An 18,847-nucleotide genomic window follows, 5' to 3' on the forward strand; every position below is an offset into this window, starting at 1 on the left:
TCCAGACTCAGAGCTAAAGAAGACAGCCACACAGTAAACACCAAGTGTACATTTTTCTTAAAGCCCCAAAATGTATGCTGTCTAACCAAAGGACCGGGAAAGGAGCAGACAAGCAAGACAGAAAATGCTCAGATAAAAACTGTTTTACTGCAGCCAAACACAACAGAAAAAAACTCTACCCCAATCCTATCCATGCCAACAAAGGCTGAATGGGGAACCTAGATTTCCACCATCACCAGGCTATAATAATGTATCCCAACACCCCTACCAGTGTTGCATCAGAGAAGGCCAAGCAGGGAACCTGAACTTTCACCCCCACTGGTCAGTAATGAGCCCTCTACCATCCCCACTGGTGAATGTGAGATGACGCCAACCACTGAATCATAATTTTCACCAATGCCCAGAGGTAACCAGGCCACCTACCTCCCATGGTGTCAGTGAAGACTACGTGAGGAGTAACATGGCACTCCTACCCCTTCCAGGTAGGCAAGTACCAGAAGAGATCTAATGGGAGCCAGAATTTTCGCCCCGACCAGCAGTAATAGGGCACCCTTTCCCTAAGTGTCAACAGGTGTCAAGTGGGAAACCTGGACTTCCAGCCCCACCTGGCACTAACAAGGCTCAGCCTCCCTTTCTCTGCTAAAGCAGTGTTTCAGGAAGCCAGCAAATATAGAAGGTTTAAATAAGATCCATACATTCTTATAACACCATGAATATCCAGATTTTTATCAAAAGTCACCTGTCATATCAAGAAACAGGAAGATATCAAACTGAATGAAAAACACAATCAAGAGATGCCAACTGTGAGATGACACAGATGGCAGAATTATCTGACAAATGTTTTAAAGCATCAGTCATAAAAGTGTTTCAATGAGCAATAACAAACACACTTAAAACAAATGAAAAAATTGAGGAGACTTAGTGAAGAAATAGAATACATAAAGAAGTCAAATGAAAATTTTAGAACTTAAAAAGTGCAATAGCTAAAATGAAAAAACTCAGTGGATGAACTCAGCAGCTGATATGGTTTGACTGTGTCCCCATCCAAATCTCATCTTGAATTCCCACATGTTGTGGGAAGGACCTGGTAGGAGGTAATTGAATCATGGGGGCAGGTCTTTCCCATGCTGTTCTTATGATAGTGAATAAGTCTCATGAGATCTGACAGTTTCATAAGGGGGAGTTTCCCTGCACAACCCCCCTCTTTGCCTTCTGCGATCCATGTAAGATGTGACTTGTTCCTCCTTGTCTTCCACCATGATTGTGAGGCTTCCCCAGCCACATGGAACTGTAAGTCCATTAAACCTCTTTCTTTTGCAAATTGCCCTGTCTTGGGTATGTCTTTATCAACAGCATGAAAATGGACCAATACAATAGCATAATGGAAAGGACAGGGGAAAGAACTAGTGAAATGGAAGATAGAACAATAGAAATTATCCATTTTGAACAACCTGAAGGAAATACAGTTTTAAGAAATAAATATGGCTGGGCATGGTGGCTCATGCCTGTAATCCCAGCGATTTAGGAGGCAGAGGCAGGTGGATCACCTGAGGTCAGGAGTTTGAGACCAGCCTAACCAACATGGAGAAACCCCATCTACTAAAAATACAAAAATTAGCTGGATGTGGTGGTGGGTGCCTGTAAGCCCAGCTACTTGGGAAGTTGAGCAGGAGAATCGCTTGAACCCGGGAGGCAGAGGTTACAGTGAGCCAAGATCATGCCATTGCACTCCAGCCTGGGCAACAAGAGCGAAACTCTGCCAAGAAAGAGACCGAAACTCTGCCAAGAAAGAAACAAAAAATGAAGAAAGAAAGAAAGAAAGAAGGAAGGAAGGAAGGAAGGAAGGAAGGAAGGAAGGAAGGAAGGAAGGAAGGAAGGAAGGAAGGAAGGAAAGAAAGAAAGAAGAAAAGAAAGAAAGAAAGAAAGAAAGAAAGAAAGAAGAAGGAAGAAAGAAAGGAGGGAGGGAGAGAGGGAGGGAGGGAGGAAGAGAGGGAGGGAGGGAGGGAGAAAGAAGAAAAGAAAGAAAGAAATACAGCTTCTGAGACATTTGGGAAAAAACAAAAGATGAAACATCAGTGTCATCAGAGTTCAGAAAAGAGAGAAGAAAGAACTTGTGCAGAAAAAAGACTCAAAGAAATAATGACTAAAAACTTCTAAAATCTGGCAAAAGACATAAACCTACAAATTCAAGAAGCTGACAAAATCCTTAACAGGATAAAACAAAGAAATCTACACCAAGAGACATCATACTCAAACTTCCCAAAACAAAGAAAAATAATTAAAAGCAAGGAGAGAAATGATATTTATCTACAGGGGCAAACAATTTCAATGACAGAATGTTGTGTCACTCCCTTCTGACCATGGTTTCTTGTACTAGTGCTAGTAAAAGGACACTTTTACTAGTGAAAGTAGTACTAGTAAAAAGATACTTTTACTAGTAAAAGGACTAGTACTAGTAAAAAGATACTTTTACTAGTAAAAGGACTAGTACTAGTAAAAGGACACTTTCATTAGTAAAAGGACTTATACTAGTAAAAGGATAATTCCAATAAACTGACGTAAGTTATTCCATGGGTGCAACGTTAGTGTAATATCTGAAAGTCAATCAATGTAGTCTACTGCAGTAAGAGACTGAAGAGAAGAAACCATATCAATCAATGCAGAAAAAGCATTTGACAAAAATCAACACTTAGTTATAATGAAAACTCTCAGAAAAACAGGAATAGAGGAATCTTCTTTTACCTTGATTAAAAAAAATCTATTAAAAAAAACTGCAGCTAACATTATGACTAATGGTGAAAGATTGAGTTTCTTTCCCTTAAGATTAGAAACAAGGAAGCTCCACTACTCTTATTCAACTCCGTGGTGGAAGTTCAAACCAATACAACAAGGCAAGAAAAGGAAATACAAAGTATACAGAACTGGTGGGGAGAAATAAAACTGTCCCTATTTGCGGATGATGTGATTATCTACATAGAAAATTTCACTGGGACTACTAAAAAGTACTCCTAGAACTAGTAAATGAGTTCAGCAAGTTTTCAGGATACAAGATATATATATTAAAAATCAACTGTTTTTCTACATATTAACAATGAATACACGGACACAAATTAGAAATATAAGATCATTTACAACAACCTAAAAAATGAAATACAAATACTCCTTGACTTACAGTGGGGTTACCTCCTGATAAACCTATGATAAGTCAAAAATACCATAAAGCAAAAATGCATTCAATGCTGGTAACACAGCAGACAGTCCCCTATTTACAAAATTTCAACTTATGATTTTCCCACTTTACAATAGTGCAAAAGCAATAATGTATTCACTAGGAATAGTAATCCCATCATAAGCTGCAAGAAGCTCTTCAATTTATGATGGGGTTAAGTCTTGATAAACCCATCATAACGTCCAAAAATCATAAGTAGAAGCATCATAAGTCAGGAACCATCCATACTGATGTTTATATAAACCTAATAAGTTATGTACAGGACTTGTATGCAACAAACTACAAAATGCCAGTAACAGAAACCAAATAACCTAAATAAACAGAAAGACATTTTATATATCTATGTTACCTGCTGACCACTAAAGCCATTTGAGTTTGCCACTCTTTAGATGTATATGTCTGTTAACTTCCGCTTTATAACAAACTGCCTCAAAACCTAATGGTTTAAAATAATAGCTGGGTGTGGTGGCTCATGCCTATAATCCCAACACTTTAGGAGGTCGAAGCAGGTGGATCACCTAAGGTCAGGAGTTTGAGACCAGCCTGGCCAACATGGCAAAACTATCTCTACTAAAAATACAAAAATTAACCAGGTGTGGTGGTGTGTACCTGTAATCACAGCTACTTGGGAGGCTGAGGCAGGAGAATCACTTGAACCCGGGAGGAGGAAATTGTAGTGAGCCAAGATTGTGCCACTGCACTCCAGCCTGGGCGACAAGAGCAAAACTCCATCTCAAAAAATAATAAATAAAAAATAAAATAATGAAGATTTATTATTGCTCATATTGTCAGTGGCTGGACACCTCTGGTATGAGCCATTCAAGATGGCCTTCTTTACATATCTGAGGCCTCAGCTGGGAAGGCTGGGAAATATAGAACTGTGGGAGCCTCTCTCCACGTGGTCTCTCATCTTCCAAGAAACTAGCCCAGGGGTTTTCACGTGGTAATTAATGACAGGGTTTTCAGCAGCAAGAGAGGCCAAATCTCAATGCACAGAACTTTTTGAGCCTCCGCTTGCTTACATCATGTTTGATAAAGTACCATTGGATAATAAAAAGTCACATGACCATCCCCAGAGTCAGAAAGTGAAGACATAGGCTTCACCTCTTTCTGTGAGGAACTGCAAAGTCACTTGGCAAATGGCATGCATACAGGAATACAACAAATTTATTTCTTTTTATGCAGGTTTCTGCAATGTACTATGGTTTATTTTACCATTTTCCTGTCATGTTCTAATGTACATCCTTGTATGCAAATCTTTGTACATCTCTGATTACTTTTCTTTATGAAAAGCTCCTGGTTTCATAAGTGAGGCAAAGGATTAATATATCTTGATTTAAAATTTGAAATTTTATTCCAGAAAGGCTGTGCTAATTTACTTAAGATATACAGCAATGCACATTTATCCAATATTTTCATCAATATTAGACATTATTAACTTTTGTTTGAGACAGGTTCTCACTCTGTCACCCAGGCTGGAGTGCAGTGATGTGATCGCAGCTCACTTCAGCCTCAACCTCCCAGGCTTAGGCGAGCCTCATCTCAGCCTCCCCTAGTAGCTGAGATCACAGGCACACCTCCCAACTTCTGGCTAATATTTTTTATTATTTTTGTAGAGATGTGGTCTTCCTATGTTGCCCAGGCTTTCTTAAAAAAATTATTGCCAATATGAAAGATTTTTAAATGTTAACTTGTTGTTTTGGTTTATTTTTTCATTTTTTTATTACTGTTGAAGGCAAATATTTTTATAAGATTATTAGTATTTGTATTTCCTTTTTATGAATTATCTGTTTATATTCTTTCCTCACTTTTCTACTGTAATATTTGTTTTCTAATTTACTTATTAAAACCCTGCATATGTAAAAGAAGTTAATTTTGGTTTGTCATGTATCCTATGGCTATTATTATTAATAGTATGTTTTAAAACCTGTTTGAAGCAATCTGGGGAGGGTTTAAAGATGGGCAGGGCTATGCAAACTTACCCCAAAGTCCAAGGAGGCTGAAAGGCCAAAGAAAAGAGACTGATGTATCCAGTTCCTTAGAAAGAAACATTTAATAAGGACTTGCTAATAGAAGCTATGTCTGTGTCTCGGGTGGTAGAGAGACAACATGGAGGATCCTTACACCGTTATCCATCAGACCCAGGGCTTCTATACCATAGAGAAGGGGTGGTTCAGAAGGAATGTGTAAGACAGCTGAAGTACGATAACACCAAGGTTGCTTGACCTAAAGGCAGGATTTACAGTAAGTAAGTGCTCTTACACAAGAAACAATAGATAAACTGGAAATCTGAGAGGCCTTCCCAGAACAGGGGTTAGTCAGAAGCAAACATGCTGGATTCACTCCCAAGATGGGATTGCTTTGGCCTCTACTGGGAGTACAGAAACTTTTCATTTTCATGTAGTTCACCCAATTTTTCTTTCTTCTCTGAAGTAAGATATTGACCATATTTTATTCAAGTTTTTATTGCTTAATATTTTTACATTTATCTCTGCAATATACTAAGAATTTATTTGATTTATAGCAAGAACTAAAATCTAATTTTCCCCCTGTTTAACAAGTTGCTCAAGCACAACTTACAAAACAATGCAGCCTTTCTCTAGTGATTTGGATGCTACTTCTATCATATGTGAAATTCTTTTACTATTTTGTCTGCTTCCAGGCTTTCTATTCTATTCTACTGGTCTGACACTTACTAATTATTTTAGTTTTAAAATATGTATTAATACATAGCTGTAAGACACCTTCCATCCCCTCCACTCATCATTACTGTTCTTTATCAACATTTTCATGACTATTCTCATTTATCCACTTTTCATGTGAAATTCAGAATAATTTTGTCAAAACTCCCTCTAACAAACATCATTAAATCTATAAACTAACTTTCCTATCACTACACATGGTATGTCTCTTCCATTTATTTGCTTCTTACTATCTCAAAACTTTGCAATTCTCTTCAGATCACATTTTTATTATTTATTGGTTTGGGGATAGGTTTGTGCTCTGTCACCCAGACTGGAGTATAGTGGTGCAATCAGGGCTCACTGCCGTCTCAATCTCCTGGGCTCAAGCAATCCTTTCACCTCAACCTTCTGAGTAGCTGGGATTAGAGGCTCAAGCCTCCACACCCAGCTATTTTTTTTTTTCTTTTGTAGCTATGGCTCTCACTGTGTTGCCTAGACTGGCCTTAAATTCCTTGGCTCAAGCAATCCTGCTGTCCCAGCCTCCCAAAGTGCTGGTGTTACAGGCATGAACCACCATGCCCAGCGATTTTCTTGTTGGCGAGTCTGACAAGCGGTTCATTGATTTTGTTTATCTTTTCTAAACACCAATTTGTCATTTTGTTGCTTCCTTTTTTTTTTTAGTCTCTATTTCATTTTGTTCTGCTCCGATTTTTATTATTCCTTTCCTTCTACTAATTTGAGGTTTGGTTTGTTCTTGCTTTTCTAATTCCTTGAGGTGCATTATTAGATTATTTATCTGAAATCTTTCTACCTTTTTGATACAGATGTTTATTGCTATAAAATTTCTTCTTAGCATTGATTTTGCTGTATCCCATAGGTTTTGGTAAGTTGTGTTCTAAATTTCATTTAAGATTTTATTAATCTCCTCCTTGTTATTTTCCTTGACTCAATGTCACTCAGGAATATATTGTTAATTTCCATGTATTTTATAGTTTCCAACATTCCTCTTGTTGTTGCTTTCTAGTTTTATTCCACTGTAGTCTGTAGTCTGAGAAGATATTTGATATTATTTTGATTTTTATAAATCGTTGAGTTTGCTTTGTGTCCTAACATCTTTCCTATCCTGGAGGATGTTCCATGTGGTGATGAGAATTCTGCAGCTGTTGGATGCAATGTTCTGTAAATGTGTGTTACATCCATTTGATCTAAACTGCAATGTAAGTCCAATATTTCTTTGTTAATTTTCTGTCTAGATGATTTGTATAATAGTCAGAGTGTGGGGCTGAAGTCCCCAACAATTATTATATTGAAGTCTATCTCTTCCTTTAAATCTAATAATATTTGCTTTATGCATCTGGGTACTCCAGTGTTGAGTGCATATATTTTTTTCATAGCAACCTTTTAAACAATGCAAGCATGTTTAGAATTTTATTCTCTTGCTGAATTGATCCCTTTGTCATCATGTAATTACCTTCTTTCTCTTTTTTGCTGTCTTTTACATAACGTCTATTTTTATCTGATATATATATATATATAGCTACTCCTGCTTTTGCTTTGGGTATTTATTTGCATGGAATACTTTTTTCAATCCCTTTATTTTCAGTCTGTATGTGTCTTTACAGGTGAAATGAGTTTATTATAAGCAGCATATAGTGGGGTCATGTTTTTATATTCATGTATCCAGTCTATATCTTTTAAATGGAAAGTTTAATCTGTTTATGTTCAAGATTATTATGTGAAAGTTTATTTCTATCATTTTATTAAATGACAGATAATGCAAAACAATATCTCTGATTGTTTTGCATATCCTTTTTTCCTGTTTTTCTCTCTTATTGTTTATCATTATGGTTTGGTGGTTTTCCCATAGTGTTAACATTTGTGTTGTTTCCCTTCCTTATTTGTGTATTTTCTCTATCCATGATTTTTATAATGTCAGATGTTTTCATGATGGTAAATAATGTTCCTTTACTTCCAGGTATAGAACTCTCTTCAGCATTTCTTGTAGGGCTTTTGTTTGTCTGGGAAAGACTTTCTCCTTCATTTATGAAAGATAATTTTGTTGGATATAATATCCTTGGCTGGCAATCTCTTTTCTTTCAGCACTTTGGATATATCAGACGGTGTGTGCATGTTGGTGCCAGCTGTCATGGTAGTGGCAGGGTATATAGGCCCAACTTTAGGCCCCCAGGAGGAGAATTCAGGTTCCAATAGTGGTGAAATGAGGCAGGCAATCCCCAGGTCCCTAGACTGCATGCTGTGGCATGGGGGAAGGGGCAGGCAAAGCTGGGATGGGTGGGTTTGTCTTCCTTGCTTTCAATATTTCCCATCACTTTTCTGCTGAATTCCAGTGTTCTCTTTTGAATTACCCATCTGAAATGTAATTATCTACTCACTAGTTTGGTTCTCCTTATTGCTCAATGCATATTTCTTTCTTTTCTTTTTATTTCTCAATGCATATTTCTGAATGAGTTGAAGAATCTGAGTGGTCACCACCAGCCTGAGGACTCTGGGAAATCTAAACTTTATTACTTACAATAATACTTCAGTTGATAAGCATATGAAATGTTTAAAGAATATCACAAACCAATGTATCAGCAATGAATTAGATGAAAATGAACAGAAATAAAGAATGCTAAGGATACAGGTAAAAATATTACAAAAACTTAGCCATCACCACATGCTAAAACTCTCTCAGAGTTAACTAAATTAACATACTGGAAACAAGCAAATTAAGATGCAATAAAGTTTAAATGTATGCCAGCATATAATTAGAAATTAGGGGACAGAAAAAGCTACTCTACAATATGTTTGATTGCCAGGCTCAGGGAAAATGTAGTAAGCACTTATTAAGTATCAGGCAGTATTGGGGAATTTCCTATCAGTTATTGCAGTGGCTAACCATATTACACTCTGAGGTAGTTATGACACAGGTTCTGCTGATGAGGAACCAAAAGTTCTGAGAGTTTAACTTACTCAGGATAACACAGTCTGTAACTGGAGGGCCTGAGGTTTAACTTGGGTCTAATGCCAACATCTACACACTTTCCACTGCACCATTGACCTTTCAGATCCTTTAAGGAATAAGAAAAGGTATTTGGAGAAAAATAATCATCATAATAAATAAAAGTGAAATTCAACCTTCCAAGAATTTAACAGATAAAAATATAGCTTAGCAATTCCCCTTAGAGTTAACATTCTATAAACTTGAAACTCCATACCCTTCCCTCACAGTGGCTGCTCTTTCAGGTTCAAGATTTACCACCTCAAAAATGAATAAATCTCATTTAAAGTACCAAAACTTTGGAGGTTTCTCATTTTAATAATTCCAGCAATAAGTTCATTTAAGCATTAAAAGAACACATTATTTTCATTTTCTTTACTTTTAAAACAAAATATTCTCTCTAACCAGTGTGGGCCCCCTACATCAAGGTTACCTGTTGCTTGTTCAAAATGCAGATCTCTGAACTCCAGCCCAGGTTTACTTAAACCAAATCACTTAGGGTGACGCTAAAAATTTCCTGTTGTGAGCAGGCACCCAAGGATCCTAATGCACACTGAATTTTGAGAACTACAACCTCAATCTCAAGACTTCATGAAGCCCAAAGAGCACTCTCAGTGTCTGCAGAACTTATCTTTTATTCTTCATTCTTATTTTATCTTTTGTAACATCAGATGAGTTAAATCAAATGACAAATGCCTAAATACATAGTCCAGTGTCTGACTCCTAGAAGACATTGAAAGAACAAAAAAGTAGCCATATCTAAATCTCCTTGCTATTGAAAGGCTTCTAGAGATAATTGCCACAACTGAAGAGCTTTTAGTTTTGTTCCATAATAAAAGGATTATCTAGTAATACTATGGCAAACAATTTTTGGGGAAAACCAAATACAAAAAACAGCCACAACTGGGAAGTTAAAAAATGCAATTTTCCTTTCCAACATTTTCTTTTTCAGTTTTACATTTTCTTATTATTATTATACTTTAAGTTCTGGGATACATGTGCAGAACGCGCAGGTTTGTTACATAGGTATACACATGCCATGGTGGTTTGCTGCACCCATCAACCCATCATCTACATTAGGTATTTCTCCTAATGCTACCTCTCCCCTAGCCCCCCACCCCCTGACAGGCCCTGGTGTGTGATGTTGCCCTCCCTGTGTCCATGTGTTCTCACTGTTCAACTCCCACTTAGGAGTGAGAACATGCAGTATTTGGTTTTCTGTTGCTGTGTTAGTTTGCTGACAATGATGGTTTCCAGCTTCAACCATGTCTCTGCAAAGGACATGATCCTTTTTATGGCTGCATAGTATTCCATGGTGTAAATGTGCCACATTTTCTTTATCCAGTCTATCATTAAGGACATTTGGGTTGGTTCCAAGTCTTTGCTATTGTGAACAGTGCTGCAATAAACATACCTGTGCATGTGTCCTTATAGTAGAATGACTTATAATCCTTTGGGTATACACCTAGCAATAGGATTGCTGGGTCAAATGGTATTTCTGGTTCTGGATCCTTGAGGAATCACCCCTCTGTCTTCCACAATAGTTGAACTAATTTACATTCCCACCAACCGTGTAAAAACATTCCCATTTCTCCACATCTTCGCCAGCATCTGTTGCTTCCTGACTTTTTAATGATCACCATTCTAACTGGTGTGAGATGTTATCTCATGTGGTTTTGATTTGCATTTCTCTGATGACTAGTGATGATGAGCTTTTTTTCATATGTTTGTTGGCTACATAAATGTCTTCTTTTGAGAAGTGTCTGTTCATATCCTTTGCCCACTTTTTGATGGGGTTGTTTGTTTTTCTTGTAAATTTGTTTAAGTTCTTTGTAGATTCTGGATATTAGCCCTTTGTCAGATGGATAGATTGCAAAAATTTTCTCCCATTCTGTAGGTTGCCTGTTCACTCTGATGATAGTTTCTTTTGCTGTGAAGAAGCTCTTTAGCTTAATCAGATCCCATTTGTCACTTTTGGCTTTTGTTGCCATTGCTTTTGGTGTTTTAGTTATGAAGTCTTTGCCCATGCCTATGTCCTGAATGGTATTGCCTAGGTTTTCTTCTAGGGTTTTAATGGTTTTAGGTCTTACATTTAAGTCTGTAATCCATCTTGAGTTAATTTTTGTATAAGGTGTAAGGAAGGAGTCCAGTTTCAGTTTTCTGCATATGGCTAGCCAGTTTTCTCAACACTACTTATTAAATAGGGAATCCTTTCCCCATTGCTTGTTTTTGTCAGATTTGTCAAAGATCAGATGGTTGTAGATGTGTGGTGTTATTTCTGAGGCCTCTGTTCTGTTCCATTGGTCTATATATCTGTTTTGGTACCAGTACTATGCTGTTTTGGTTACTGTAGCCTTGTAGTATAGTTTGAAGTCAGGTAGCATGATGCCTCCAGATTTGTTCTTTTTGCTTAGGATTGTCTTGGCTATATGGGCTCTTTTTTGGTTCTATATGAAATGTAAAGTAGTTTTTTCTAATTCTGTGAAGAAAGTCAATGGTAGCTTGATGGGGATAGCATTCAATCTATAAATTACTTTGGGCAGTATGGCCATTTTCATGATATTTATTCTTCCTATCCATAACCATGGAATGTTTTTCCATTTGTTTGTGAACTCTCTCATTTTCTTGAGCATTGGTTTGTAGTTCTCCTTGAAGAGGTCCTTCACAGCCCTTGTAAGTTTTGTTCCTAGGTATTTTATTCTCTTTATAGCAATTGTGAACGGGAGTTCACTCATGATTTGGCTCTCTGTTTGTCTATTATTGGTGTAAAGGAATGCTTGTGATTTTTGCACCTTGATTTTGTATCCTGAAACTTTGCTGAAGTTGCTTATCAGCTTAAGGAGATGATGAGGTTTTCTAAATACACAATCATGTCATCTGCAAACAGAGACAATTTGACTTCCTCTCTTCCTATTTGAATAAACTTTATTTCCTTCTCTTTCCTGATTGCCCTGGCCAGAACTTCCAGTACTATGCTGAATAGGAGTGGTGAGAGAGGGCATCCTTGTCTTGTGCCAGTTTTCAAAGGAAATGCTTCCAGCTTTTGCACATTTGGTATGATATTTGCTATAGGTTTGTCATAAACAGCTCATCATTTTGAGATATGTTCCCTCAATACTAGTTTATTGAGAGTTTTTAGCATAAAGGGGTATTGAATGCATCTATTGAGATAGTCATGTGGTTTTTGTCATTGGTTCTGTTTATATGATGGATTACGCTTATTGATTTGTGTATATTGAACCATCCCTGCATCCCAGGGATGAAGCCAACTTGATCGTGGTGGTTAGGCTTTTTGATGTGCTGCTGGATTTGGTTTGCCAGTATTTTATTAAGGATTTTTGCATCAGTGTTCATCAGGGATATTGGCCTGAAATTTTCTTTCTTGTTGTTGTTGTGTTTCTGCCAGGTTTTGGAATCAGGATGATCCTGGCCTCATAAAATGAATTAGGGAGGTGTCCCTCTTTCTCTATTGTTTTGAATAGTTTCAGAAGGAATGGTATCAGCTCCTCTTTGTACCTCTGATAGAATTCAGCTGTGAATCCAAAAATCTAGAAGAAATGGATAAATTCCTGAACACATACACCCTCCCAAGACTAAACCAGGAAGAAGTCAAATCTCTGAATAGACCAATAACAGGTTCTGAAATTGAGTCAGTAATTAACAGCCTACCAATCAAAAAAGCCCAGGACCAGACAGAGTCCAACATTTTCTTTTCCATTACTCACATACATATGCATACACACTTTTAGTTTGTCTGTTTGTTTACTTCAATTTTGTTTCCTGATTATAGTTTTTAAATATAATAAGTTTGCATATTATATCCTTGAATTAGACACACTATCCTTCCATCCCTCCACAGATCTATATTGTTGCCTATGTTGAGGTAAATCTGTTGTGAGTCTGTCATGGTGGGATGGTTATGAGATTATAAAAGCTGCAGATATCTGGATTAAATTACTTTTGTCAGACCCAGACAAAACAGGGCCAGGAAGGCCAACAGGGGAGGCTCATACTTACATGTCTAAGATAAGAACTGTTCCCAAAGACTTTCTAAAAACTTTCATGTCCTTCATGCCTCTTTTCTTTTGGTATAGTTTATCACTATACATTCTTTAGAACTGCAATAATTCATATAAGATGTTCTTCAAAGAGCATTTGCCTAGTAATGGCATCTCCACAAATGAACTGACAGCAACTCTAGCTTTGAACCTCTAGATCCAATGAACTCAGTTTCTAAGCAGCTTACATAAATCTATTTGTCTGCAAATAAATCTCCCTTTTTCCTGCCCTCACTGAATGCACTAGTGGCTTGCCATTTCACACATTCCAAAGCATAATCCTCATTTCTATGCCAGAGTAAAGCCAACATATTTAGAGATAATTTTCTCTAGTGTCTTTTTTTAGGTTGACAAGATGATAAAAAGATTTCCACAGACATCAATGATATAAAGTTTCTTCAATGGTAGAGAATATAAAAATTTCAAAGATGGTTACACAAAGCAGGCGTAGGGGAGCCAAAAACAACTTCCCTCTACCCTTCTAGGTTCTTTGGCTGGGTTACAAATTAAATTAATGTGAGGCAGATTAATAGGAGAAAACATGTATTACATATATATGCAAGGGAATTCCACAAAGTATGAGACTCCAAGAAAGCTTACACAGTGCCTGAAATAAAGAAAAGAATAGGCACTGGGGCTTCTGAAGTGGTGGTGATACATATTATGTGACAATGAGGGGAGGAATTGTATGGTGAATAAGATTGCTTTGTTATGCAGATAAATAGTCTCTCAGGTAATAAAAGGTGTCTCTGAGTAAAACTGCCTTTACAAAAATTACAACAGGGAGAGACATCTGACAAAGCTAACTCCACCTTGCTTCTAACTTCACAAGCTATCTTTGCTTATTCCTGGGCATAGGCCAAGCTAACTACGATAAGGATTTAGTTTACAGTTTAACTTTAAAACAAAAGCCACCAAGGCTTGGGGTTTGTACCCTCTGAACCAATGGCCAGAGGTGTACTTTGGTCCTTTTTAGCTACGGCTGGAGCTGGAGCAGCTGGGACACAAGACACCAAGTCCCAAGGCTGTGCAGAGCAGCAGGGCCCTGGGCCTCACTTACAAAACCAGTTTTCCCTCCTAGGCCTCCAGGCCTGTGATAGGAGGGGCTGCCACAAAGATCTCTGAAATGCCCTGGAGACATTTCCCCATTGTCTTGGCAATTAACATTTAGTTCCTCATTACTTATGCAAACTTCTGCAGCCAGTTTGAATTCCTCCCCAGAAAATGGTTTTTCTTTACTACCATGGTCAGGATGCAAATTTTCTAAGCTTTTACATTCTGTCATCTCTTGAACACCTTGCTGCTTAGAAATTTCTTCTTCCAGATACCCTAAATCATCTCTTTCAAGTTCAAAGTTCCACAGATCTCTAGGACAGGGGCAAAATGCCGCCAGTCTCTTTACTAAAGCCTTTTGCCTTTGGAAAGTTTCAAACTTTCCACATCTTCTTGTCTTCTTCTAAGTCCTCCAAGCTGTTCCAGTCTCTGTCTGTTACCCAGTTCCAAAGCCACTTCCATATTTTTAAGTATCTTTATAGCAGTGCCCAAACTCCTGGTACCAATGTACAGTGTTAGTCTGTTCTCACAGTTCTCACACTGCTATAAAGAACTGCGTGAGGCCGGGCGCAGTGGCTCAAGCCTGTAATCCCAGCACTTTGGGAGGCCGAGATGGGCGGATCACGAGGTCAGGAGATCGAGACCATCCTGGCTAATATGGTGAAACCCTGTCTCTACTAAAAAATACAAAAAACTAGCCGGGCGACAAGGCGGGCGCCTGTAGTCCCAGCTACTCGGGAGGCTGAGACAGGAGAATGGCGTGAACCCGGGAGGCGGAGCTTGCAGTGAGCTCTGAGCTGGCCACTGCACTCCAGCCTGGGCGGCAGAGCAAGACTCCGTCTCAAAAAAAAAAAAAAAAAAAAGAACTGCATGAGACTGAGTAATTTATAAAGAAAAGAGGTTTCATTGACTCACAATTCTGCATGACTGGAGAGGCCTCAGAAAACTTACAGTCATGGCAGTAGGTAAAGGAGAAGCAAGTACCTTCTTTAGAAGGCAGCAGAAAAGAGAGAGAGAGCAGGGGAAACCTCCACTTATAAAACCATCAGATCTTATGAGAACTCACTTGCTATCACAAGAATAGCATGAAGGAAACCATCCCCATGATCTAATCACCTCCCACCAGGTCCCTCCTTCGACACATGGGGATTATAGCTCAAGATGAGATTTGGGTAGGGACACAGAGCCAAACCATATGAAAGAGCTTTGGAAAAACAAGACCAAGACCAATTTACCCTTCCTACTTCATATTCTCACTAGGCAAATTTAAATTGGGTCATTGCTTCCTATAATCATATCAGCTGGCTTTGTCTCTTGCTTCATTAAGACAATTTAGACCAACAGACAGAAATCATCTCAGCTTTATTTTCCCTATTTATGTATTTTCTACATTAGCTTCCTTTAACAAACCTGTACATTCTGCACATGTATCAGAACTTAAAGTATAATAATTATTAAAAAAAGAAGTGGTAAGTCATAGTGATCAGAAGCATAGACTCCAAACAAAACCACACATCTACCTGACTACCCACCAGCTGTGTGATCTGGGGCAAATTACTCAACCTCTCTGTACCTCACTTTTCTAATACGTGAAATGAGGGTAACAATAATAATACATACCTCATAGGATCCTTGTAAGAAAGAAAGGTTAACATTTACTAAATATTTTGAAAGCACCCAGGATAATGCCTGGCACATAATAGGTATAGGTCAGTGTTTGATATCATTATTCTAATCTCAGAAAATGAAGAATTCTTTTCTGTAGGTAAGCTCCTACACTTGCACCCCTGATGCCATTACCATCATCTCCAACAAGAGCTGGCTCTATTAAAGAGATGGCTCTATCAGTGTCTTTTGCTCTAACTGCAACCTCTCACTCTCTTCTAGTTCCCTCTCTTTACCTTTAAAGGTGTGCAGGTGTGGAAGAATTACGGCAGGGCTCACAGAGGAAGGTCAACTAAAACTATTCCCAGACGAAACTGAGGGTCAGGCTGCTTTTTCTCATGGCCCAATAATGAGATGCAGATGAACTGGGAAAGGAGGGAGTCTATTTCTGTAACTAAGTACAGGAAGAAGGCCTGGAAAATATCACCAGATCAACTCAAACTTACAAAGTTTTCCAGAGCTCATGTGCCTTCTAAGCTATATGTCTACTTGTAAGTGTGCATTCATCTAAAGACATAAGTGATTAACTTCTTCTAATCTGTAACTAAGATCTGAGTCCTTAAGACCTTCCTCTGGAGCCTCAGTAAATTTATTTAATCTAAATGGGTCCAGGTACTGGGGTGATTACCCTTATCTCATATCCTGCTAAATCATGGAGGTTTGGGAAGTTCCTTCAGACCCCAATAAACTTGGTTGTGGAGGCCTGGGGAGTTTCTTCAGACCCCCAATAAAACTTGTTTAATTCCAAGTGGGTCCTGTTAAGAACTCATTTGTTATCTTGTCAGGCCTCAAGGCCCAGGAAAAGCCTGGCCAAAACTCTTGGTGGGCTTTTGTTCCATTCCAGCCTTCGTATAGGGCGCTGGCTCTTTCAGCTTTTAATATTTAACTTCAGCACTCGGTCAGTGCTGAAACAGTTGTTACGGAGGTCTGTCTATTCAGTCTTTAGGGAGACCTGGCCTGCCAGAAAACCAGCCTTGAAGACTGAATAGGATTTTGCTTGATAGAAAAAGAGGTAGCCTGGAATCAGTGGGTAGTTGAGGGGACGGGATTTCCGGCAAGAGAAACAGCACTAGCAAATAGCTTTGATACTGCATGGAGTATTTGAGGAGTTGCTCAGGGTAATAGTTGCATAGAAGACCTGGGACTAGTTCCTAAAGGTGAGTCTCTAAGGTAGGTCACAACCTCAAATGCCTATAGGGTCATGAAGGTAAACTGACTGAGTCAAGTAAGCAGGTTAAGAAAACAGGGAAGGGATGGGTTCCCACCTAAAAACAAAGGCTTCAACAGGGGTTTAACTGCAGAAAGCTTATTTTAGGAAGTATTCCCAAGAAATGAGAGTGAGGGACTGAAAAGAGCAAAAAGGAGAAGCGGAGAAAGCCAGTCCAAGGGTGAATGTGGATCAGGTTACTGCTGTGGAAAACTGAAGCTCTATTCCAAGGGGTACTCTGAGAAACTATGTAGGATATATCTCGGAAACATCCATCTGAGACACAAGAGTGGGGAGTATTTATTTATCAACTGTTATTACCCAGGGGTTACCCTATAGGGTATTAGTTTCTCACACTTCCCAGTTTGCATGTGCATCAGAAAGGCTGGTGAATTCCTATGTGCAACCTACCCTGAAGTAGCAGAGGAAGCTCTAGGGGAAAAAGCAATATTTACAAAGGGAAACAGCAGCTCAATTAAGAAAGTAGCCCTAGGGGAGTCCAATACAGGGAGGACTGTTGCAAAGTGGAAGAGAGCTCATGCCCCTTCCAAAGAGTATAGCCACAACTTCTTTCACCTGACCTATACAGAATGTTGGCCAAGATGACCAGAAACCCAAATTTATTTATTAAATCCCTTGACCTTCATCTCTTGGTAATAAATTCTAATTTTTCTAAAACACTGTAGGGCTAGGCAAAACATATCTGCCAGCCAAATTCAGACCTAAGCTCCTGGTTTGTGACCTCTGCCAACAGAATTTAAAATTTAGGCAATGAGAAACCCGTAGAAGTTTCTAAGCAAAACAACGTCATCACCGGATTTTACTTGGAAATACTCCCCCTTTTCAAGTTTGTCCACCTTCAAATGCTTTGCTCTTACTCTAAGCCCAACGGTCCATGAAATCCAAAGGTGGCAATCACATGCAGTAGGACAGTTATGAGGCAGCAGACAAATCTCTCTTCAAATCCAGCATAGCCAGAGTTTTCCTAACTGGTAGTGACTTTGCAAAGTCCTTGAGTCCAGAGATGAATTTCCTGTTTTCCTCCTCAATTACCAAGTGATAAAATGATGATCACATGCAAAGAAACATTAAGCTCTCATTCTCTTTCCGTGGTCCACTAAGAAAGACTTGGTAGGGGGGCATATTGAAGAAATGTATAATGGCATTAGACAACAGTCATTCTGAGAGTGTCCATCTGCCGAACAGAATGGATATTTCCTGCGGCTCTTTCTAATAGCTTGAACCCAGTGGCTGGATGCTGTCCTGCCAGCTCTCTGAGAGAATTCTCTGAACCAAATTCATCAGTCCTCCTGCACTGGTAGAGGAAGGAAAGGGAGAAGGAACAGCATCTCACTCAGCAAATAAAAATCCCTCAGGCTACTGACTAAAGAAGGCACTAGCACTAGAAGAAAAGAAATCCAAGTGCAAAAATAAGGCACATTCCTCATCCCCAGGAAAGGCCTCATCCTTACAATGTTATCCATCTAAAACAGGAGTTACATAGATGTAACTGCCTGCCTTCTAGAAATATAATTCTGATATAGCAGTGAACTCTTCAACTTTGGTAATTTGTTTCAATCCTCTGCAGTGTATTTTTAAGCTGTATCCTGAGTAAATAAATTCATAGCTAGGATAACAAATGGAAGAGTTTAGCAAATCTGGGAGAGAGGTGAGAAAATACAGTTACATAAGAAGCACTATAATTAATATTAAAAGCATAAAGTTTAAAATTCTTCTCCAACAACAACAAAAAAATTACATATGTAGAAATACATAGAAAAAGATTTGAAAGGATACACATTATGTCAACAATGCCATTTACCTCTGGGAAGGGGAAAGCAGGATTAGGGAAATAGGGAGTTAAAAGAGGCTTTTCCCTTTCAAAAGTGTTTGTTTGATGGTGAAGATGTATGTATGTTTACTTATGTGATTACATATGAATTTAAGTAA

Source organism: Trachypithecus francoisi, unplaced genomic scaffold (genome assembly GCF_009764315.1).
Source record: "Trachypithecus francoisi isolate TF-2019V2 unplaced genomic scaffold, Tfra_2.0 Lachesis_group0, whole genome shotgun sequence".
In the NCBI taxonomy this organism is placed as follows: Eukaryota; Metazoa; Chordata; class Mammalia; order Primates; family Cercopithecidae; genus Trachypithecus; species Trachypithecus francoisi.